We start from the raw sequence: 26,662 nt of genomic DNA, 5'->3' as shown, positions 1-26,662 counted from the left end.
CCGCTGTTTGATATTGTTATTATAAGTTGTTAAGGAAATATTAAAATTAAATAAACTTTTACGTGGTAAAATTGCAGATGATGTTGCATATAAAATCAACCGCCACCGGATCACCTCTGGTCTATGACATGCCCCCCCCCCCCTTAGTTGTTTAATTAAATGAACGCGTTATGAAAACGTTTTTGCGCACGTTTTATGGTGATAGCTGTATGATTTGTGTATACTAAAAATATATTTAAAAAATAAATTTGCTATGAGCACTTTCATATTAGACTATGAATCAAACGTTACTGCCGAAACACGTACAAACATACCTAGTTCTATTGTATTTATTTTTATTGTAAAAGGTGTGGATTCATTTTACTTAATTACTTGAAACACCATTTCTTAATTGTAAATACAGTCAAAGCAGCACTGAAAAAGAAAAAAGGTACAATAAAGAAAACGTGTGACAGCAGGTATTATATAGTTTCAGTCACCTTATTTAGATTCCAGTTGAAAATTAACTCTTAGTAATTTTCGACTTTGAAAAGTACTTTTTTAAAATAAGTAATGCTTAAAGTTCTTTTCCATAGTATTTTTAGTGCACGAGCTCCTTTTCACTCATTTTCTGCTCATTTTCGTCCTTTTTTAAAACGTGGTCATGCAATTTCAAGTACGGCAACTGCAGGTATTTGTTAATAATAATAATAATAATAATAATATGTTTAATCTATTAACAGTAAGAGCAAGTACAATCGATCATTTTTCATCGGCTGATTATTAGCAGCAATGGCAACAACATCAACCGGAACAACCAGCGTGGCTACGAAGCATTTCCGTGTGAAATATCACACGATGTTTCCATGGAGAACCGATTCGTTATCGAAATTAAATTTGCTGGCTTAATGCTTGTTTGATTACAATTAAGTAAATGGTGCTGCAACAGCGCTGGAGGTCACAAGCATCATTGCGGGATCCCTTTCGAAAATCAACGAAAGTTTAAATGCAGCTTGTAAAAATTATTATGTTGAAAGGGAAACAAGTAGCAAGTAATTCGTAATCTTTTAAATCTTTTTAGTCTAGACATTCACTCTTTGTTTAATCTAAAGGCATACTACGTATTTTATTGTAAGTAAAACACATTGTTTACTTGTCTTTATATCACACAAGTTCTGGATCTATCTGTATGTCCAAGTTTTTTGTGTGTATTTTATTCTGTATTTTATTTATTAATGACGAAATGCGTCTATTCCATTTTATTAACAATCACAAATGTCAGATAAATTATCTATCGTTTGTAAATTATTTGATCTACAGTCTTGCAAGTTTTCGATTTCACGAAGTTTCATCTTTTTCCCCCTTCTTTTTGATAACTTGGTTACATTGGATGAATAAAATCAAATATTATATTATTTACAAACCCGACAACTGATAAACTTGTTCCAATTAAATGCGTCGATGGACAGGGGATGTAACTGAAGCCTTCATTCAGTACTACTGTCTTTGTAAGAGACCGTGTAATTACTCTTTACAGACCAAAACAGCTTATGGGATGACCTTCCGTCTTCCATCTGTCCTTCAAGAAACTTTATACACATAACCCTCTCAAGCTCTAGTTGGTCCCAAATGAAAATGGTGCCACACGGACTTCCAATATGGCCACCACAGCAACCATCTTGAAAATATTATTGTCACTACTCCTCTTGAAAAGATGGCTACACTGACATGGGATTTTCACAAATAGACTTCTTATGATTTCTGTTGGGTCCTAAATACATATGGTGCCGATCTCATATTCAGTATAAATTTATGATCTTGTTATCGCTACTTCTCCTGGTTGGGTGGTCATATCGACATGGATTATTCATCAAAATACTTCCTATGATGTCTGGTTGTTCCGAAATAAAAATTGTGCCAATCCAACATGGACGTCATGGCAGCCATCTTGAACAACTTTTTACCGCTACTCCTCAACGGAACGTCACACTGACATGAGGTTTTAACTGCAAGAGTTTTGCACTGTCTAGTTGGTTCAGCATTAAAATATAAAGTAATAATTCTTTTTAATGACTCTTTTTTGTGAAAGTCTGTGATTTAAGCTGTGAGAATGGATTTGTTGAATCTCTTTAATTCCCTATTTGAGTATTCCTTTCTGGCGATGAAAAAAAATTATCTGTGATTCAAGCTTTGAAAATGGATTAGTACTCTGTCTTTAATACATTATTTGTGTATTCCTTTTTAGCAGTAAATTGCCTCCCAGTACTATCTAGCTTAAATAACATTCTCTAAGTTGAAACAGATTTTAAAGAAATGGTTGTCAGTCGATTGATATCAAATTGTGGATTCACATAAATAAAACGCTACGTAGTTTTGTGTATCATACTTGTTTAGCAGCCTAAACTGGATAAATATATTATCATGTTTTCATCAGTATTCTAATAAAAAATCTAATGATGAAACAATCTAGACATTAACTGATATGCCTAAAAAAAAACCACAAAAAAAAAACAAAACAAAACAAAGAAATGAACAATTTTGAATGTGAAAAGTGGATTGTTTTCATCATTTTGGGAAGTAAGAAAAAACATAGCACCGAGGTATTTGAAGATGGGTGTGATAAGGTTTGATCTGTATGGTGTATAGAGGCGTCTCATCATGCATTCACTTACAAAAACAAAAATGGAAGAAAAGAGAGACAGGGACAAATTATATTCTGTCAAGTTAACTTTTCCAGGTTCAGTCTAGGAAGATATGGTCGGAAATTCCATGGAATCTGTAAACCTTATCATCGTCATCTTTTTTCGTAATCAATTACAAATTGGTATTCTTCCATAATATGCTCGACTTCTATCCTTTAATTAAAAAGTAAAACAAAGCGCTTCATTTTCATAAAATAACGTCTATTGAAAATCGATTTACGATGTTCTTTCTTTTGATAAGTTTCTCTTAAAATTTTTTGATGATTACCAAAGTTGATATGTTTTAAAATATGGACATTATTTGATGATTACCAAAGTTGATGTGTTTTAAAATATGAACATTATTTGATGATCACCAAAGTTGATATGTTTTAAAATATGGACATTATTTGATGATTACCAAAGCTGATATGTTTTAAAATATGAACATTACTTGATGATTACCAAAGTTGATATGTTTTAAAATATGGACATTATTTGATGATTTTACCAAAGTTGATACGTTTTAAAATATGGACATTATTTGATGATTACCAAAGTTGATATGTTTTAAAATATGGACATTATTTGATGATTACCAAAGTTGATATGTTGTAAAATATGGACATTATTTGATGATTACCAAAACTGATATGTTTTAAAATATGGACATTATTTGATGATTACAAAAGTTGATGTTTTAAAATATGGACATTATTCGATGATTACCAATTAAAGTTGATGTTTTAAAATATGGACAGAGACCTTGCTTGGAAAGGTCTTGAAATTGGTCTAAAAGCATTAGTAGCAAAATATGTGTAATTTAGGTCCACATTATTGCTAGATATTTGTCATCTCAAAAGATCTTTTTATCCCCCTTTTTCAGAAAGAGATAGACTTAAATGCACCAGAGGAACAAAGTTTAGTGGGTAGTTCAATAATCGAGCTCCCTTGTGTCACAGAAACTGGACCGTTAAAGACAGATTTGAGGTATGATGAAACTGGAGACGAGTCTGGTGAAAGAGCCACGTGGGGCGGGCAACTTGAATTCCTCCTGACATGTGTAGCCGCAGCAGTAGGCCTGGGCAACGTGTGGCGTTTTCCATATTTGTGCTACAAAAATGGTGGAGGTAAGTCTAGAAATAGAGTTTCTCTGTTAAAAATATTTTTTTGTTTTGGGGGTGGGGATGGGGGTCTGCATTATTAACATGCTAGTTGAGAAAAGGTAGAAAATCCTGAAAGTTCCATGAGGCTAATTTCATTCACATCAAAGTTAAAAAATGTTACAGTTTTCATATTTTTACTTTTAGGTACTTGCTGGCTAAACCGGTTGATCATTGGAAAAGTATATGCATATATTGTTAACATTGTTCTGATGACGGGCTCTGTCTCTGACTGGATTTAATTCATTTTATATCTCTCTATCTCTGACTGGATTTAATTCATTTTAAATCTCTCTATCTCTGACTGGATTTAATTCATTTTATATCTCTTTTTCTTCTTTTCCAGGAGCTTTCCTCATACCATACACCATAATGTTGGCAGCAGTTGGTTTACCTTTGTTTTACCTGGAACTTGCATTGGGGCAATTTGCTAGCCTTGGACCCATCACAATATGGAAAATTAATCCTTTATTTAAAGGTGAGAGAGAGAGAGAGAGAGAGAGAGAGAGAGAAAGGCATGCATCAAGCTCTGGTTTGACTTCTTCAGACTTGGTTGTTTGTTAATTGAATGGCTATTTAATTTTTTTCCTGATATTGTTTCCTTTTTTTAGATGCAGTAAAGATGCAGAGCTAGCTTTAAAAAAGCATTCATTTAGATAATCAGGTATACTATAGCATATATAACTAAAAACTCATTATCTAAAAGCACACTCACATCAAATGTTTGAATTTGTCAGGTCATAGTTCAGAAGAGCTTATGCGAAAGATGTAGCCCATCGTCTGTATGTCTGTAGCCCATCGTCTGTATGTCTGTAGCCCATCATCTGTATGTCTGTAGCCCATCATCTGTATGTCTGCTAGCACAAGTTTCTCATCATTACTTCTTCTTACAACTTGGAGGATTGCCATGAAACATTGCATACACATACATCCCAATGTCTAGTTGGTCTTAAATGAAACAGATATCTCAGGTATCTAGTGTGGCCACAAGAGCAACCATTTTGAAAATCTTGTTCCTTCTGAATGGATAGTTAACATGTTTTTTACCCTAAAAGTCTTCTTATGATCTCTGGTTGGTCCTAGATGGAAGTGATGTCATCGATACATCCAATGTGGCTACCATTGCAGCCATTTTGTCATCGCTTATCCCCCTCAACAGAAAGTAAGTCATGCTGACAAGGGGTTTTCACTGAAGGACTTCTTATGATGTCTAGTTCTTTCTGAACAAAAATGTTTCCAATCTGATGTCCAATATGCCCACCAGAGCAGTCATCTTGGAAATCTTGTTATTGCTATATCTTCTGAACAGAATTACTTATTGGCATTGGAGTTTTACTGAAAGACATTTTATCATGTATGGTTGGTCATAAATGAAAATGGTGCTGCATGGATAATCAATATGGTCACCACAGTGATCATTTTGAAAATCTTGCTATAGCTATTTAACATGAATAGATGGTTGTATCAGCATTGGATTTGCAACAGAAGTCTTTTTATGATGCCTAGTTGGTCCTAACTGAAAATGGTACTGCTTAGATATCCGGTATGGCTGCCACAGTAACCATCTTGTTCATCCTGAATGGACAGTTAACCTGAGGTTTTTCTAAAAGACATCTTATAATGTCTAGTTGGTCCCAAATCGAAATGGTTTCAACCTAATATCCAATATGGCAACCATGACAGCCATCTTGAAAATCTTTATATTTCTACTCCAAAAATCGAAGTCAAGTCGACATGGGGTTTACACTGGAATAATAATGATATCAAGTTTTTTTTTTTGTTAATGAAAATGGTGCTGATCTAACCTCAGACAGTGCTGCCACAATGAACATACTGAAAAACATATCACTAATTTTTTGGAATATATGGTCTTATCAACATGGGGTTTTTCATCACAAGTCTTCTAGCTGTGTCCAGTGTGGCTCAATCAGAATGGTGCCAAATTTACATCCAATGCTGCCACACTGGCTCATTTGAAAATATTATTGCTCAAAAATATCAGAGCTGGTTTTAACACTCAGCAATTACAGAAAAGAAATAGTGTTATCTTGAATTCCTGGAAATTCATTTTGGCCAATAGAGCATCAGTGTACACTTTTTAGTATGCCACATGTAGTTTGTTTTCTATTGCAGGTGTTGGAATTGCAGCAGTTGTCATTAACTTGATTATAACCTTGTATTATAATGTTGTTGTCTCCCATACGGTGCTCTATTTCTTTGCATCAATGACCTCAGAGTTGCCTTGGACAAAGTGTAACAACTCATGGAATTCTATATATTGTGAAGATGGCAGCCAAATAGATTCAAATTCTAGTAAGTTAAAAAAAGGAACTTTCAAACAACATAAATGTTAAAGAACTCTCTGATTTGTGCATGTGCATATGTACAAAACCTGTAGCCACCTTTCAACAAAGAGTTATTAAATAAATATTCCTGGATATTGTCTCCAGTGTCCATTCTTGTTTAACAAATATAGTTTGTATTACTAATAATAACTGCGCAAACTCTATCACCTTGCTAAAACAGTAGCAGTGGCTTTATATGAAATTTATGTACATGGTTAAATGATATAATTATCTCCCTTTGATATTGCTCCAATAATGGTAATCCTCAATACAATAATAGAAAATGATTTTTAAAAGGAAATTACACAAATAATTTTGCCAGTAATGTTTCAGTTTGTAATATAAATTTGATAATGATGGATCAGGGAAAGAAAATAGAAAAATATTATTTAGAACAGTATTTTTATATTAATAAAATAGAAGTGAAAATAAAAGTAAATGTCGATAGAAATATGTTCTTCCATTGGATCTTGTATAAATTGATAATTATTTTAACCCTCCAAGTATTATTGTTGCTGACTGCTTAAGTGAGATAAATGGGGTGGGGAACAGGCTTTGTACTAATGAGAAATGGCCTTTGGAACACAAGGGGTTGTCATTATGTTTGAAATTATGTTTTCCTGAAGAAAAAAGGTTTTGTCACAAACAAATGATGTGGTAACAGTTGTTAGTGTCAGATATTTATGTTCTGTTGATTATAATTAGGGACTTTAGCTCCAAATGAAGACCACTTTTTTGATGTAGAACCAGGCATATTAATTAGCATTTTTTGGCAAGAACTTATATCCTAATTTAGTTTGAGCATTTTATTGTAGAAATTTTTCACCATGATATTTTTTTCATGGACCTGATTCAAAATGATAAATTTCAATATTGCAGCTCAGGATTTGCTGAATGTCACAAAAAGAAATACACCTAGTGAAGAGTACTTCAGGCAAGTTATAAATATATTTTCTCTTTCTTCTTTTTCATTTGGTTCCATTACCTTTAAATGTGTGTGTGTGTGTGTGTGTGTTTTTATGACTAAATGTCCTTTATGATAAGGTGTCTTTATGTGGAGGTGAAACGCTGTTAGACTCCATAAAGAGTTTTCCTTTATGACTAGATGCCCTTTATGACATGGTGTCTTTATATTGATTTTAAACATCACTAGGCTTCAAAGTTGTTCATTATGACAGGTGTCATTATAAGGAGTTGAAATGTCATTAGACTCAATAAAGATTTGTCATTTATGACTGGATGTTGATGATGATTGGGTGTCTTTTATGACTGGTTGTTCTTTATGACTGGTTGTCCATTATATGATGACTAAAAATCACTAAAATGTATCATCTATAAGCAGGTGCTCTTTTATGGTGGTGTAATGTCTTTAAACTCCATAAAAAGAAGATATTTCACAAAATTTGTTGACCATAAACTTCTAGTTCTTGTGCAAACAAATTCAGAATGCTACAGTGGCCTAAGTGTGTATGCCTCAGATGCGGAAGATTGTGGGTTTGAGACTCGGCTTACAAAAATGGTACTGGCAGCTGCCTTTCTTGGGGCACCTCATTAAGAGGTTAGTGTTAGGACTGGTCGGCCTGGTGTCAGGATAATGTGACTGGGTGTAACGTGATGCTACATCTCAGGATAATGTGACTGGGTGGGACATGATGCTACATGTCAGGATAATGTGACAGGATGGGAAATGATGCTACATCTCAGGATAATGTGACTGGGTGGGACATGATGCTACATCTCAGGATAATGTGACAGGGTGGGACGTGATGCTTCATGTCAGGATAATGTGACTGGGTGGGACATGATGCTACATGTCAGGATAAGGTGACAGGGTGGGACATGATGCTTCATGTCAGGATAATGTGACTGGGTGGAACATGATGCTACACATCTATGGCATGATGCCCAAGTACTAGACTACATTAAAATTCAAAATCACACATGCAAACAAATCCATTTAAGGCAAATGAAAAACTTTATTATTTTGCCAAACATTTGTATATTGAGGTAAAGGCATGGCATGAATAAGTTTCCCTACTAATGCAAAATATTTTGCAAAAGTTGACACGTAATATGCAGAAGAGGATGGACTCCAAGAATCACCATATTCATCAGGCTGACCAAATGTAAATAATCAAGGGTGTGTTCCAGCACATTGTTAGGAACCTACACATAACAAAAATGATGAAAAGGTCAGGATGGCAAATGTAATTGCACAGAAGACACTGATAATTAAGTAAAGGAATAAAGCAAATGTAGAGGAAGTGTTCTCACACAGTGTTACTTCCAGATGATTTGTGCCTGACAGTTTAATGTACCTTCTTGTTGTTGTTGTGGGGTTTAATACCATTTTTCAGCAAATGATAGGCTATGCATAGCAGCCAGTATTAATGGCGGAGGAAGAACCCAGGAAAACCCCGGGAAGAACCACTGACCCATGAGAAGCTACTGGCAAGCTTTCTCACATACCCACAATCTACCTTGTAAAGGTGTACAAGACTAAATCAAAATGATAACAACCATCATAATACAGTGTGTGATTACAAATGAAGATAAGCAAGTCTCTTGTTCAAAATCTCCACATCACTGTGTGTATACAGTACTCTTTTTATTCACCAACTTAGTGGGTTTCATAAAAACTCTGTCTGTGTGTGTGTGTGTGTGATTTGGATTTTTAACATAGATTTAATATTTTTTCAGGCATATTGCTATGATGTCTGTAGTGTGGCAGTTTATACTGATGTATAGCACATGGGCATCATGCCACAGACATATAGCATCATGTCCCACCCAGTTACATTTTCCTCACACCAGGCTTATAACACTAATGTCTTAATGCTCAGTGCCTAGCAAGGTAGCATACCATTTTCATAATCTTTTGGTATGACTCAGCCAGGGTTCAAACCTGCATCTAAGGTGGATGCTTTAACCACTTAGGCCACCAAAGCAGTCCACAAAAACTGAGCATGCATAACGTAATTGTAGACCACTACGAACACACCAGTCATATTAGTCTGATATTGATTTCAGGAGGGAATGCTGCTTAAAATTATCTAATCAAGTACCTGCATTTTCATAGATGACAAATGTGAGGTGGTCAGTTAGTGCTAATTCGATGAATACAAATCTCATTACACTAATGTAAAGATTAGAATGTACAATTAAGTTGGAATTTGATAGGGAAACTAATGAGCAAGAATGGAAAGAAAAGTTACACACCACAGTTTTCAAAAAATTTATCTTTTCCATGGTAAAAACTTTGCAGTGACCTTTTTAATCTCATGCTATCCATAAAAAGTATTCAGTTTCAATGTTGCTGGTGATCTTATTGTATTTTATGGTCAGATTTACTCTTAAATCCAGTACTCATGAAAAATTGCTTCCAGTATATTTGCTCTATTCCGGTTTTGGGTAAGAAACTTTCCTACACCTATGCTGTTATGGAGATTAAAGTACCTACTTTAATTTTGCTTTTGTTTCCACAAGAAATTTGAACAAAATCTGCTTGGATAAACCTTTTTCATTTCATCTCAAACATTTTGTATACAGTTTTGCTTTATAACAGTGGGCATTCACTTTGAGCACCTGGTTAATCATTTGAATGCTTTGGTAATCATACTGAGCTAGATACCCAAGGATTTGGTACATATCTGAATGCTTAAATAACATATGACATCACTGGTCAAATGTTGGGAAAACAATCCAAATAGACAGCTTGTCCCCAATTACCATCTAATTGGATGTTATCCCCCTGTGTGTTCACTAAATGTCATTTCACCAATTTGAATGTATTTTAATTATTAATTTTTTTATTTTTTTATTTATTTATTTATTTAGTTTGTTTAGTAAATTGTTTTCTTTTGATGATGTTTTTTTAGGCAAATTTAGATTGAAGTCTTACAACATCCACATCATCTATTTTGAAAAAATGTATGTCATAAACTTTTACAATACATCAGATTGCTTGGAAATTATTCATCACAGAAGAAGGACAGAAGGATGAACAAAATATACAGTATAATGAGCTTTGTGATGAAGTTGTATGCCATTTGTTATTCTCCAGCCTATACTGTACCTTGTGTTTGTGTGCCATTTGTTATTCTCCAGCCTATATTGTACCTTGTGTTTGTATGCCATTTGTTATTCTCCAGCCTATACTGTACCTTGTGTTTGTATGCCATTTGTTTTTCTCCAGCCTATACTGTACCTTGTGTTTGTATGCCATTTGTTATTCTCCAGCCTATACTGTACCTTGTGTTTGTATGCCATTTGTTATTCTCCAGCCTATACTGTACCTTGTGTTTGTATGCCATTTGTTATTCTCCAGCCTATACTGTACCTTGTGTTTGTATGCCATTTGTTATTCTCCAGCCTATATTGTACCTTGTATTTGTATGCCATTTGTTATTCTCCAGCCTATACTATACCTTGTGTTTGTATGCCATTTGTTATTCTCCAGCCTATACTGTACCTTGTGTTTGTATGCCATTTGTTATTCTCCAGCCTATATTGTACCTTGTGTTTGTATGCCATTTGTTATTCTCCAGCCTGAATTGTACCTTGTGTTTGTATGCCATTTGTTATTCTCCAGCCTGAATTGTACCTTGTGTTTGTATGCCATTTGTTTTTCTCCAGCCTGAATTGTACCTTGTGTTTGTGTGCCATTTGTTATTCTGCAGCCTATATTGTACCTTGTGTTTGTATGCCATTGTTATTCTCCAGTCTGAATTGTACATTGTGTTTGTATGCCATTTGTTATTCTTCAGCCTCTATTGTATCTTGTGTTTGCATGCCATTTGTTATTCTCCAGCCTCAATTGTTCCTTGTGTTTGTAAGCCATTTTTTTTTATCCAGCCTGAATTGTACCTTGTGTTTGTATGCCATTTGTGATTCTCCAGCCTGAATTGTACATTGTGTTTGTATGCCATTGTTATTCTCCAGCATCTATTGTTCCTTGTGTGTATGTTCTTTGATCTAAATAATCCTACAGTTTATTTACTCATGACCTAGAGATGCACATATCATCAGATCAATTTTGCATCTGCAATTTTTAGCTCTAGTGGTCATAGATCAGAGGAGCTTATGGGGCATAATGGGTGGACTATTGACAGTCATTTGATGTTTGTATCTGGTGTCCATCCATACATTGGCACAAGTTTGTTACTAAACTATTTGTAAGATCTCCAAGAAGCTTTATGCACACATTCATCTAAAGGTCTTGTTGATCCTAAATGAAAATGCTGCTGCTCAAGACATCCAGTATGGCCAGCAAAAGCAGAAATCTGGAAAATCTTGTTTTCTGAATGGAAAGTTGTATTTGCATGGGATTTGCACCAGAAGATGATGTCTAGTTGGTTCTAAATGAAATTGGTGCCACTCATCATTGTTAGATGTATTTCTTGACATCAAGCATTCAAAACATCTAAATGTTTTGACTTGAAAAACAACTATGTTATGGCTGGTGTCAAGAAAAAGTATTTATCTAATTAAATTCCCCATTTGAGATCTTTCCGATTCTTGGATGCCATGTGCTAAAGAACACTTTTGTACCTTAATAATGATTCAGACTCAAGGAAAACCTGAATAGAAAGCCTTATAAAAACTGTGTTTCCTGAATGGAAAGTCATATAAAAACTGTGTTTCCTGAATGGAAAGTCATATAAAGACAGTGTTTCCTGAATGGAAAGCCTTATAAAAACTGTGTTTCCTGAATGGAAAGCCTTATAAAAACTGTGTTTTTATTAGAAGATATGTTGTCGAATTGGTACCAAAATGGTAACGACTTGACATCCATTTCACATCTTGAAAATGTTATTATTGTTGCTAATGGAAAGTTATATTGACATGAGCCTTCAACAGAATACTAATCATGAATAATCTTGTCACAATGAATATATATTGAAATATTGTCAATAATTCTCTTGAATGAATGGTCATATCAACATGAGATTTTCACCGAAAGTCTTCTAATGGTGTCTAGTTTGTCACAAATAAAAATGGTTCTGATCTTGCCCAGTATGAATGCCACAGCAGCTAATTTGAAACTCCTGTCACTCAAGAAAAGTAAAAATTGCCTCCACACTCGGCAGATAAAAAGGAGAAATTGTCTTATCTTGTATTTGTTTTGGGCAGTAGAGTGTCATTCTTGGACCCTTGTTTTAAATTACCATTTAGCCATTGAAACTACAAAGATTTTAACTGATAAATAAGTCGTTTTAGTTTCAGTGTTCATTTCATAGCCTATCAAGAATCTCTTTCGCTAGTGAGCAAATTTTTTGTTCTATTGAAACATAACTTCTGGACAGTTTTATGTAAAATATGCTGCTGAATTTTATAGAAACAAATATTGGGTTGACAGGTGTGAAAGATTCAAAATTTAACTAAAACAAAAACCTCCTGATTTTACTTTTAAGCTCAAGAAAATATGTGTTGGTAGTCTGTGAATTGTTTCCATCATATGAATCAAATAAGGAAATTAATTAATAGTTTAGTCTTAAAAACTGAAGTATATTAATTAGATTACTTATTCATCCCTATGATTTAGAGGAAGATAACATGATATACTATCTGTCTGTCTGCCCTTCTAACCATAGCCTTTTCAAATCCTAAACTGCTGGATGGGAATTCACCAAACATGGTACATACATTGCCCATGTGATAACCGTCTCTGAAAGGAGTGTGTTCTTTTTGCTCACTTCAGTGGGGTCTCAAAAAGGGTGTCATAGGTAGATTATAAAGAAATTGCAAGTAAAATAAACTTTTCTGTTAAGTTCAAACTTAAACAAAATGTTGGGTAGTTTCAGCCAATATGAAGTCATCTCAATTTACAAGTCACAAAAATGAAAGTGAACGTATGTAATTTCACATAATGTTATTTATTAAACATAGTAAACATAGTAAGCAATGGCCACTTGTGTAATATTTCTGATTGCTGCATTACATATCTGGTGGTAGTGAAATTGCATGGTATTAGCTTGCTAATTTAGGCTGATTATCAGTGAATGTTTCTAAGGTTGTTTTTTTATTCTTTCTTTCGATCATTAAGTTCACTAAGTATGGTTTAAACTACTGATGGATTGTGGCCAAACTTGGCATTTATTTACATCTCAAGGCATATTGTAGAAAATCAGATTATCAGCATTGAATTACTTTGGGGTTATTGATTGCAACTTAGGTTATAAACCATGATTTCACTTTAACATGTTCAAATTAACAAATGCCAGTAGATCTGAATAATATTTGGCATGTGGGTATATCTGATAAGTATCTTTGTAAAATCTCATAATCAGACCTCTATTACTGTACAAGTGAAGATTCAATGTCAAAATGTAGCATTTTGTGCTAAAATTAAATTTCAGACACAATACAGGTGAACTTTGATAACCTTGTTTTGGAGATATATGTCAGAAGCATCTTTCATCTGTGAAATAATCAGATTTGTATGACTTTATTTAGGGTCTTTAATGAAATGCTATTTGAAATATATGGACTTGAAAGTGCACAATAATAATATTGATACCTATGGATTTAATTGAGTTTGGAGGTCAAATGTCATAAATAATAATTTTTCACTACGTAAATATGTGAGCACAGTAACTTGAGCCGCAAGTATCAATGGGTGTAGTCCATATATGGCATCTAAGTACATCTTGATAATATCTACAATGATTTAGGTGTTTAGCACTTGGTAATCATGCCTTTGAGGTTAAGGAACATAATTCAGGTTTCAAAATATGTGTGACAGAACCAGGATCTTAAACCAGTAGACTTGCAAATTGTGATTAGTAGATTTGCTTCAAAACTATGCTCAGCCTGCAAAGAACTTTTAACTTCTTTTTTCCTGTTGTTGGTTTTGTAAGGTTGCTGACTGCTCTCCAGTAGTCCTTCAAGTTATACTCACTCCTTGGATTAAGTTCCTGACTTGGGTTTGAGATGTCTTCTTGATTCCCATCCTCAAGGACTTCTTTCTCTTCATGGCTTGAGATGTATTCTTGAGTCCGATCCTCAAGGACTTCTTTCTCTTCATGGCTAAGATACAAAAATCTCTTGGCAGGTTTAACCACTGTAAACTGAAAAAAAATATAAAGATTGATTTAGACTTGAAATAAAGAAGGAAAAAATACAAAAATACATTCTGTAATTATGCTCTTATAAATATGGTAATTTATCCCAAGTTTAAAATTAATTATTTTGTAATATACTGTTAGCTAATATATTTTATCTAGGGATTGAACTTAATTTATATGGATAAAACGCAAAAAATGCACACCTTTGAAACACACAATGTAAACACAGGAGCTTTCCTGCACAAACTTAAACACAGATATCCAGGCACTGTTGAACTTGTAAAATTTTTAGCCAGTGGTTTCTTAGCATTGGGAGAAAACACAAATTCTGGCTTTTTGCCATGAACTGAAGAAAAAAAATGCAAGAGCTACCCTTAAATATTCCTCTTAAAACATCTTTCACAATACAATACCTATCAAACATAGTAAAAAAATCAAAATACTTACTTTAGTATGGCTGCTGAAATAATTTTTTATGGTTGGTCTCTCCACTTTATCTCCCTTCCACAAATGGTCAGCTGATTTTCTTCAAAGACTCAGAAGACATCATGACCACCTTCTATTACTTTGTTACTTGTAATACCTCAAAAGACACCCTGCATTTGGCCTTAACCTCCACCCACCCCCATATTCCAACAATAAGGTAATCAGTTAGCAGATTCTTGTGTACACATGTTGACTGTTCATGAACAATTCTGTTGATCTGCCATGCATCATCACACAGGTCATTGTGCTGGTGGAACAGTTCTCGGCACCAACTGACCCATTCTGGCTGGTTATCTAATGTGTTGATAGAACATGTTAGTTTTTTTAAATTATATTTAAAATATTCTTTTAATTTCAAAAGCTGTTTATTTCCACTATAAAATGGTCTGTGTGGTAGACAGCCTTTAAAATGGTATGTTTGGCCTACCACAAGTAGAATCACATGTATGTTTAAATATTATGATGACTTGTATGTAGCATAATGATAAACACCAGAAAAAAATAGTTTTATAAATACCTGGAAAACTTCAGTACAACTCAAAGGGTCAAAATAATAAAGGTCAAGGTCACACAAGCTCTAATTGTTACTTTGGTTTCTGCACAATGAATCACATTTACTGAAGTACTTATACTCAATTTCAAGATGGACTAAATCTTAATAAAGATGAACTCTAATGATTGTGGTCCTAAAACTTTGAGCTTAATATCTCCATAGCCTAAAGTTTGCTTTTCAGTGCACATGCTAAATATTTTTTGCACTCTATTTTAAATGAACTTTTTTAAGGAAACTACCCTCAAATAGAGCCAGCTTTCTATATACTTGAAGGTCAAAATGTCAAGGCAACTGGAGCTCAAAGTGTGAGTTTAGTTTAAATGATATTCATGCCTGTACTTACCTTGAGGCATTAATGACTTGAAAACATTAGATTTTTCTTAAATCTTGCATAAAATTGGATGGAATTAGTTTACTTTGAGTCAACTGTCACTCTGTGGCCATTCTCAGTAGAAAAGATGACAATTTTTAATAGACAACTCTAAAAGCAGTTGATACTCAGTGATAAACATTTTAAGGTAAATGCAATGAATAAAAAATGAATATTCTTACTTGATCAGTGTTTATATTTTATCTACCTACCCACAGACATACATATGTAAACTAATTTTCTTTTCTAGAAGCCTCAACAGTTTGCAAGGTAATTTGAAGCCCACTATTCCAGTTTTATTTTATTTTTGATGCAGATATTTTGTCCTGGAACAGTCTTCATCTCTCGATGAGTTTGGTACCCTTAATTGGAAGTTGGTGCTATGCCTGCTTTTTTCCTGGGTTGTCGTGTGGCTCGTTCTTCTCAAGGGAATTCAGAGCCTTGGAAAGGTATACCCCAACAACTTTTGACATTAGGCTGTATTGACTGCTGACACATTTGTTTTATTTAAATTTCATAGCATGCCTTCATGGACAGCAGTTGGTAACTAATCTGAGAAATCTTGCATTTACCAGGAGATTAGTAAGATCCAAAAGTTTGACAAAGTATTCACTTTCAACCAATCAGAAATAAGATAGCATATAAATATAGGTTGTGGATAATAGATCAGACTCTGTTTCATAATATCAGTTTTTGGACCAGTGCCAGGTCTGTGTTTTTAATTCCTGCTGCTGCATGCCATATGCAGTACAACTATGATGTTGAAGTATGCAAGGACGATGAGATTAAAATGTATCATCTGCTGTCATACCACATGTAACCTTTGACCTTTGGATTCGTCTGTTTCAGGCTCTGTATGACAAACCAAATCCAGCTAGGAGGATACAAGGCATGGAATGTTTACCTTTAGTCATGATGTGGTTTAAATGGATTTCTGCTTATGTTTCCAAATCAGTTGGTTTTCTGTCATTTCAGGTTGTATACTTCTCAGCTATCTTTCCATATGTGATGCTTACAGTGCTGTTGATCCGAGGAGCTTCACTTGAAGGTTCTATTGACGGAATCATTTACTATCTCAAACCGGATTTTTACAGATTAGCTGATCCAAGGGTAAAAGTCTATGTCATGTATATGGATGGCATAAAAGCTTCCTTTTCTTATTTACAACTCCAATTTGCAATTTTTAAATTATTAGCTCTCCTGACAATGAGGCCATGTGACCTTATAACATTGCTCTGTCTCGTCATGTGACCTTATAACATTGGTCTGTCTCATCATGTGACTTTATAACATTGCTCTGTCTCATCATGTGACCTTATAACATTGCTCTGTCTCGTCATGTGACCTTATAACATTGCTCTGTTCGTCATGTGACCTTATAACATTGCTGTCTTGTCATGTGACCTTATAACATTGCTCTGTCTCATCATGTGACTTTATAACATTGCTCTGTCTCATCATGTGACCTTATAACATTGCTCTGTCTCGTCATGTGACCTTATAACATTGCTCTGTTCGTCATGTGACCTTATAACATTGCTGTCTTGTCATGTGACCTTATAACATTGCTCTGTCTCGTCACGTGACTTTATAACATTGCTCTGTCTCGTCATGTGACCTTATAACATTGCTCTGTCTCGTCATCTGACCATATAATATTGCTCTGTCTCATTCCTGTGACATGTACCTGTCAACATTTTGCTTTTCTGAACTTTGTCACAAACTACTGAACAGATGTGACAAAGTTTCACTGACAGTATTCTGGCATTAAGGCGTCACAGGTTTGTACAGATAATTTTGACCTATTATTAAAAAGGCTGAGGCTATAAAAACAGAAAAGCCATTCATATGTCTTGTAATAAAATAGGGTTTAATTAACAGAAATTGTCTAGATTTGTAAGAAAGCATCCATGCCTTTAAAACATGTAGAATTTATACTAACAGCCTTTAAAAATGTTTAGTAATTTTTAGAAAGAACCATCATTATAAAAAGCAGATGGAAGTAGGCTAAATTTGACAGTAAGCATACTGGCGTAAAGACGTTTAAAATTGTGTATCTGTGGTTTGGATCTGTCATTAAATATTGGAATTATTTCCAAATATCTTTAAATGACTGCCACAGAATTTGTCTAAAGTTGACAGCATCCCTACACAAACAAAAGCTTATGAATATGTATGAAATGTGTTGATTGAAGTTGACAACATCCCTACACAAACAAAAGCCTATGAATATGTATGTGTTGATTGATGTTGACAGCATCCCTACACAAACAAAAGCCTATGAATATGTATGAAATGTGTTGATTGAAGTTGACAACATTCCTACACAAACAAAAGCCTATGAATATGTATGATATATGTTGATTGATGTTGACAGCATCCCTACACAAACAAAAGCCTATGAATATGTATGATATGTGTTGATTGATGTTGACAGCATCCCTACACAAACAAAAGCCTATGAATATGTATGAAATGTGTTGATTGAAGTTGACAACATCCCTACACAAACAAAAGCCTATGAATATGTATGAAATATGTATAAAATGTGTTGATTGAAGTTGACAGCATCCCTACACAAACAAAAACCTATGAAATATGTATGAAATGTGTTGATTGAAGTTGACAGCATCCCTACACAAACAAAAGCCTGTGAATATGTATGAAATATGTATGAAATGTGTTGATTGACCATCCAATCTGGCCACCAGTACTGAAAAGAGGAATATACTTCTAAGTGAATTACTCTTAAAAACTACTTGACAATATTTAACCAAGTTTTACAGAAATGATTCTGGCATCAGTGCCTTTAATTATTTGTACAAAATGATTCTGGAATCAGTGCCTTTAATTATTTGTACAAAATGATTCTGGAATCAGTGCCTTTAATTATGTGTACAAAATGGTGCCGATCTGCTGTTACTAAAATTAGGAAACCTTTTATCAACTTCTTTTTCAAAAGTAATGGATGGACATTGACCCCATTTTAAGGAAAGCATCTCGGCATAAGAACTTTTGGCATATATACAAATGATCTGCCGTTCATTACGACTGTCATTATTTTTTTTTAAAGTTTCTTATGACACCTTCTCAACATTCATTCAACAGAGTTTTTTTCATATTTTTTACAAATGACAACAATCCATGTTCCAATACGGTGACTATTACAAAAAAAACAACCTTGAAAAGCCTTTAAATGTTTTCATAAAAACTTAACAGAACTTATTCAGATTTGACAGAAAATATACTGGCATGAACTCTATTATGTTTGTACAAAATAATTATGATTCTTCATCCAATATAGATGTCATTACTAACAATAGGAGAACCAAAAACAACTTGTCAAAGACTGATGAAAGTTTTTTTGTTTTAAAGACTTTTTAGTTTTATGCAGATGATTCTGATCCACCTGATATGGTTGAAGACACTAAAAACAGAAATCTTCAAACAACTATTTTTAGTGAACAATGAACAGAATATTTATCAGTCAGCTTCTGTTAGGTGAAAGGTCAAGGTTAATAGGATCTGATGAAAGGATCTACTTATGGTTAGTTAGTTTGATATGTTACTAATATTAGTATACTTTAATTCTGAGTGATCCCTGGGGTCAAGAAGAAGAAAAAACTCCTAATTATTTAGGGTCAAAGAGTCCCTGGGTTCAAGAAAAAGAAAAAACTCCTAATTATTTAGGGTTAAAGAGTCAAAAGTCAGGGTTATTATCAGGTGAATGATTTCTTGCTTATTAATTCAGTTCCATCACGTTTCACCAAACTTAATGACTTGACCGGCAAAAAAAGTCAACACCTTTCATTTTGCGAAGCACAAGCTATGATCTGAGTTGTTGATTAGAATTAAATAAATTAAAGAAAACATGTCATCTTTAAACCTTTGCCATTCATCATCTTCACTTTGTGTAAGATAGTTAAGTGAAGGAGAAACCAATTAATCTGAGATTTAATTTGGCAATGGTCCTTAGCTTTTCTTGTAAGGTCAGAAATAAAAATTCATACTTCATTCTTTGTGTGATTGTTTTTCTTAATACATAAAAAGGAGCATGGTTATGATGCATCTGTCAGCAATTAAATTTCTGCAAAATCTGATTATCAGTATTTCATTCATAGCTGCACTGCACATCTTTTGATTTGGAGGAATTTAAAAATTAAAGGTCAGCTTCAAGGTCACCAACCAAAGCGAAGAGATTTCTTTGTGATATCTTTAGATATGCTTCATATTCCCTTAGCAAACTTTGCAGGTGGACTGCCCTTTAGGATACATCAAAAACTGAACAGGCAGGTTGCCTCTTACCCAGAATTCACAGGTATATTTTCCTTGATGATAGAACAAAGTCTGATGCTTTTGTCAAAGGATTAATGTGGTTCTTACAATAATTCAAAACAAAACATGCCACAGACATTTTATCTACCATCAGTGGAATGTTTATAAAGTGAAGATATTATATAGCCTTGCTGTAATTTCATCAGTCATTTGCATTTTGTTTTCTCAAGGTATGGAGTGATGCAGCAACCCAGATATTTTATTCACTCTGCACCTGCACAGGTGGCATGATTGCCATGGCAAGTTACAACAAATTCACAAACAACTGCTATCGGGACTCATTGATTGTTGCCATCATTAACTGTGGGACAAGTGTATTTGCTGGTTTCGTCATCTTCTCAATACTAGGATTTATGGCCCTTGAAAAGGGTACGACAGTTGACAAAGTGGCTGCGGATGGTAAGAATATTTTACACAGAAGATAATTCATTTATTTCAACAAATTTTTTTAATGAACAGATGCCATCAATTAAACATACAAAATGATTTGGAAAATGCAGCTGTGTGAGTAGAAAACATCTACATGTTTGTCAGATAAAAGGTTAAATAATCAATTTATTGACTAAGATATGTGTTCACCAATATGTACTTACATCTGACATTAGGGTAAATTTAATAAACTAAAACCGAAATTTATTACCAGCATGTTCAGAATTGTATAAAATGTTTACTTGGGCTCTGATTCCAAAATATTTGCACTTATTGGAATCAAAGTTCAGTTTAAATTAATCTTTTTACTTTAGAGTTGCAGAATATGTTATCAGGTCTGTGTGCAGTGTTCTGTAGTGTACACCCCACCCCCCTTCCCAACTGTATGTAAATGAAAATGAAGTCAACAGTTACAAAGCTTACCTCTGCAAAGCTTTAAATATGCAATAATAATTATGCTGTGTTTGGTGTATAAGCTTTAACTCTTTACCTTCTGCAAGTACTTGCTGCCCTGGCTACTAAGCCTGATAAGCAGTCTGCCTTCTAGAAACAGTTTGTAGGCTGAACCCCAGAACATCATAATAGCTGCCTGATTGAGAACTTCTCGAGTTATTTACATGTTTCTGTATCAATTTTTGTCCCATGCAAACTATGTAATTTAATTATAAAAAAAATGTTAAACACTTACCAATGTTTTGTGCCACTCATTTCCACTAACAAGTACATATAATCCACAGGAATCAATGTTTATATTCACATATTTATAATACAAAAATATATATCATTATATGTGTTTAAAATGTATATTAGATTACTTTTCTCACCACTATTTTGCACACCAATGTGTCCACTATTTTATTGCAGATTTGGCAATTTTCTATGATACTGCCTGAAGCACGTAAAAAGAAATCTATTTCCCTTGCATTTTCTTCTAAAATAAATGCTGGCCCTGAAACTGCTGTAAAGTCATCCACATTTACCGGTCTCACGTGTTCCGACCAGATTTGATTGACTCGCATTTCAGATAAATCTGAAATGTCAGGTATCGAAACAGGACTTATACTAATGTCCAATCCTTCATTTTGAATCTGGTCAAAATCAATATCATCACTTTCAAATCCTTCAAAACTTCCATCAGAATCGTTGTCGGAATACATGAATGTTGACATTTTGTTTTACTGTCACCATTGACCTCGTTTTCAATTGAATTTCCCGCTTATATGCTGTAAAACTACTAATAGAATACGTTCATCATTTTATGTAAGGACTATTTTCATTGGCTAAGTATTATAAAAGAGAACGGATGTTTGTAATTTCATCCAAGACAAAGCTTAAATATGAAACGTGTATATACGTATCTGGGTTTCCCAACCCTTGGCTGGAAACGCATGTATGAACCAACCAGGACAGAGAGAGTATTATTAGCAGCTTGTATATGCGTCTTTGGGCATACAAGGCTATTTTTATGGTCGCATATATGCGTTAGCAGAAGGTAAAGAGTTAAGCTAAATTTTGGTGAGAAATCCAGGCTGTGTACTACCCTTTTATTGATTGTTTGTGCAAGCGATAGTCTGATTTGAGTCCATAGGTAGGGCTATACCAGAATCAGGTAAATAGGTGTGCAGCTATTTTCGAGTTGGGCAGTAAGTCTAGAGTGGTAGAGAACTTAGTTCTTGTGACACTGTACAAGTATACCAGGATGGCAACAAACAGACAGTTGGTCTGGGAATTTAGGTCAGTTGGTAAGGACAAGTTGGTAAGTGGCCCATTTTGTTGAAATTTGTGAAACAAAGTGTTAGAGAACACAAGGAACAGCATTAGTGTCCAACAGCCATTGTTAACATCAATTATTATGCAGAAAATAAATTCAGACTAAATTCATCCCAACTTAAGAAATGTTGATCCTTGTGAAAGGGCATAAAAGGCATAAAACAATAAAAAGAACATTCATTTTTATGACATTGTAGTAGATGTACTTAAAATGAGTTGATAAAAGCAAGATGTTACTTTATTTCTCATTGTTGCAAATCAGTGTTCTTAGAAGAAGGCTGCTTCAGAAGCTATTATCAATGTTCACCTGTAGGAGCCATATTTTATTAGGCAATAGTGTGTTAAAGTCACATGCTTTGAGTAACCTTGGAGTTACAGCCAGTATGACAGTATCAGTCAGTATTCAAGTTACAGCCAGTATAAGTGTGAAAGTCCATATTACAGTTACAGCCAGTATAAGTTGCAGTCAGTATTAAAGTTACAGCCAGTATAAGTGTGAAATCCATATTAAAGTTGCAGCCAGTATGAGTGTCAGTCAGTATTCAAGTTACAGCCAGTATAAGTGTGAAAGTCCATATTACAGTTACAGCCAGTATGAGAGTGGCAGTCCACATTAAAGTTACAGGGAGTGTGAGAGTGGCAATCAGTATTGAAGTTACAGCCAGTATAAGTGTGAAAATCCATATTACAGTTACAGCCAGTATGAATGGCAGTCCATATTAAAGTTACAGGCAGTATAAGAGTGGCAGTCCACAATACAGTTACAGCCAGTAAAAGAGTGTCAGTCCATATTACAGTTACAACCAGTATAAGAGTGTCAGTCCATATTACAGTTACAGCCAATGTAAGAGCGTCATTCCATATCAAAGTGACAGCCAGTATGAGTTGGTCCATGTTACAGTTACAGCCAGTATGATAGTGGCAGTCATAATTGGAGTTACAGCCTATATGAGAATGGTAATCAGTATTACAGTTACAGCCAGTATGAGAGTGGCAGTCAGTATTACAGTTACAGCCAGCATGAGTTAGTAAATAATAATGCTACAGCCAGTATGAGAGTGGCAGTCCATATTAGTTACAGCCACTATGAGTGGAGTCAGTATTAGAGTTACAGCCAGTATGAGAGTGGCAGTCAGTATTACAGTTACAGTCAGTATGAGAGTGACAGTCCATATTAGTTACAGCCAGTATAAGAGTGGCAGTCAGTATTGGAGTTACAGCCAGTATGAGTGGCAGTCAGTATTAGTTACAGCCAGTATGAGAGTGGCAGTCAGTATTGGAGTTACAGCCAGTATGAATGGCAGTCGGTATTAGTTACAGCCAGTATGAGAGTGGCAGTCAGTATTACAGTTACAGCCAGTATGAGAGTGGCAGTCAAAATTGGAGTTAACAACCAGTATGAGAGTGGCAGTCAGTATTGGAGTTACAGCCAGTATGAGAGTGGCAATCAGTATTACAGTTACAGTCAGTATTACTGTACCATTAGAAGCATACTTTGTGCATCAGTGATTACTTGATTAGTCTCTGCAACTGAGGTTTCACATGAAATTTATGCAATCCACTCATTTGATTCCTATTTATTCACATAAATAATAAACACTTACATACTGGGGTATCCTATTGCAATATACAATGTATGGTCATTAATATGGAAAGTTTAGCATGGATTAAACATATTTATTCATACTTTCAACCACACTGGTCAGAATGGACCCTCTGTGGAGAATAGGATTTATAAAGCATGGAAAAATCTATGTGGTCATGAAGAAGACAAAAAACAATTAACCTATGTCAGTAAAGCATAAAATGTAGGTCACAATGACCTCTTTGGTTGTGTAGTAATAACAGAAGTCTCCAATTATTCAGTTTCATGATTCAAACATAAACAGGATGTAATAAATGAACTTTCATGCTTTACATTTCAACAAAATCACTGAAGCATGAAATATAGGTCACAGAGATTGTATTTTGCAATAAAGCAATAGCTCTTATCAAAATATATAATCATCAGTTTTATAATCTTAGCATGAACAATGCCTGAAAACTGAATATGAACACACAATTTAACCCAAGTCGAATCACTGAAGCATGAAATACAGTTCATAATGACATATATCTGCAGTGCTCATTAAAATGCAACCCTCACCAAGTTTAATGTTTATATAGTGGATAGATTTTATACAGCTTGCAGAAAACATTATGGTAATGAGCTTAGCTGCACGTATTCATCGAGCTTGATGACTCTAGCATGAACAGTGCTCAATTTTCAATACACAAACTTAAACCAAGTCAGTGAAGTGGGAAATTGGGTCCTAGTGACCTGCTTTTGTGATGAAGGTGTAGTCTTCATCAGAATGCATCTCATCAAGTTTCATGATTCCAGATATAAGTTTATGTATACATGGAGTTAAAACTTGTGGGTCACGAGCTAAGCATAAAATGTTAACCAAGCCAGTAAAATCTAAAAAGTAGGTCATAATGACCTTTTAAATGTAAGGATGTGGTACTTATAGAGATGAATACATTCATGTATCTTGCTGAATCTAGTTTGAATAGAGCCTTGGAAATGAAACAAAAAATTTAATCCAGGTCATTGTATCAAGAAATATGGGCCAGTGACCTACTTTTTATGATGATGACACAGCACTCATCAACATGCATCTCCTCACCAATTGTCATGATTCCACTATAATAACAGTGTGTAAACAGAATGCAAAAAACCTGAGCTAGTTACAGAAACTTGCCCAAAAATACTCAAATAATGTTCAAGTGATTTTTAATATTCTTTTTAGTTTTTTCATATCCCTATGTTACTGGTATGATGCAGATTATTATCTTGTGCTAGTAATGTTAAATCTAAGTCTTTTTTCAACTTGATGGACTTTGACTTTTGTGGCAAAATCTTGTTAGAACATTTAAGGAAAACGGACTTGAAGTAAAGAAATTAAATATGACAGGCATGTTTGTATTCATATGTAGATGACTTTGTAGTCATATGTAAATGAATTGAATAGATTTTCAGACCTTTACAGAAATTTTTCAAAGTTTTACACGTTTGAACTTCTTTTAAATACAAAAACCTCAAGTTCTTAGCAAAATTAATCAGTACCTACATGAGGTAGGCAAATTAAATTTGGTATTTATGTGTATGTGCATGTATAGATGACCTTATTAGATTTTCATGACATTTTAGCATTTATTCATTTCTCACGTTTTGAGTATTTTGATTTGCAGTTCGGGCATTTGTATTTTACAAATGCAAATATAGTTCAGTGCACTTTTAACTGACAAGGGATGTTGACAGAATTTTATATGAAAATTCATCTTGATTTAGTTTAGTCAATTATTTTAAAGGTAAATCTCCTTCTGTTCTCTCTTATCAGGACCTGGGTTGGCTTTTATCGTGTACCCTGAAGCTTTGGCTCGCATGCCTGTTGCTCCGATGTGGTCGGTGTTCTTTTTCCTGATGATGATGACTCTTGGTTTTGGATCAGAGGTATGAACGAACTTGTAAAGACTTAACCGTAAATGTGATGAGTTCACTCTAGATGACAAATTTTTAAATTTATATAATGTTATGTGTACTGAAGTTAAGGTGACATGAAGCATTGTATTAACTCATTCGGCCCCGATCCAGCCTGTTGGCTTGATGGGGTTGTACTCTATTTCTGAGCTCTACAGCATCAGGGTCATTTAAGATACACCAACGTGGGTGGTATTACAAAAAAGCAGACAGATATAGCTCTGCAATGATACAAATAATCTGTAAATTCTAGTTGCACTACAAAATACAGAGGGAAAAACCTCATTTTTGGACCTGCTTTTTTTCCACCCAAAATTTGTTTGTGGTCAGAAAGCGATTTTGTGTCTGGATTTTAGACCTTTTGGCCTCAGATCTAATGCAGACCGGTCTGAACTGCACACAGACAGGTGAACCTTTGCAAAAAATAGGTTAAGGTGGGCATTTGGAATAAAGAGCGGTCTCCATACGAAAATGAGGGGTCCATTAAGCAAAAAGGAAAGAAAAAGGAATTCCAACTTTTACCCTTCTGCTCATGCCCAAGCAAAATAACCAATGGAAAACAATTTTTCTAATACAACTAGGCATTAGTCTCATGGAAAATTTGTAGGATGCCAATGTATTACGATGTATTTATAAATAGCCCCCAAAATGTCTTTCCTACTCACATTTCAGGCGAAAACAACAAAATCCTCTGGGGCCAAATGACTTAAAGCAGTTTAAATCATCCATTGTGGTCATTTCAGTATTGCAGCCACCTTCTTGCTAATGTTAGGTTCATAAGTTCTTTTGATTCATAAATAAATAAAGTTTTCTGTCTTGAAGGACCATCTGTTTGTAAAGGATGTTGGGGAGTGAGGATTTAATTTTCTGGGGCTATTGGATCTGGAATATTTTTGAAAAAAATTGTTTGGGTCCCTTATTAACTTGACAAAAATATTCTTGCTCTAATTTGTAGAAAAAAA

General features: G+C 34.4%; 1 pseudogene across 1 annotated transcript in view; it reads left to right on the top strand.

Annotated features, from left to right (window-relative positions):
* Window positions 1-26,662, top strand: part of LOC149787664 (sodium- and chloride-dependent GABA transporter 1-like) — a 72,598-nt pseudogene that overhangs the window by 29,778 nt on the left and 16,158 nt on the right. The window contains exons 2-8 of the transcript XR_016424084.1: window positions 3,547-3,790; window positions 4,170-4,301; window positions 5,957-6,136; window positions 15,914-16,092; window positions 16,619-16,753; window positions 20,149-20,377; window positions 25,561-25,673. The product of XR_016424084.1 is annotated as a sodium- and chloride-dependent GABA transporter 1-like (transcript). The remainder of the gene's footprint in view (window positions 1-3,546; window positions 3,791-4,169; window positions 4,302-5,956; window positions 6,137-15,913; window positions 16,093-16,618; window positions 16,754-20,148; window positions 20,378-25,560; window positions 25,674-26,662) is intronic.

The sequence above is a fragment of the Sinohyriopsis cumingii genome, chromosome 11, assembly GCF_028554795.1.
Source record: "Sinohyriopsis cumingii isolate HCF-2022 chromosome 11, ASM2855479v2, whole genome shotgun sequence".
NCBI classification, from domain to species: Eukaryota; Metazoa; Mollusca; class Bivalvia; order Unionida; family Unionidae; genus Sinohyriopsis; species Sinohyriopsis cumingii.
Note: the sequence above shows the minus strand (reverse complement) of the source record. Positions and strands in the feature narration are given on the sequence as shown.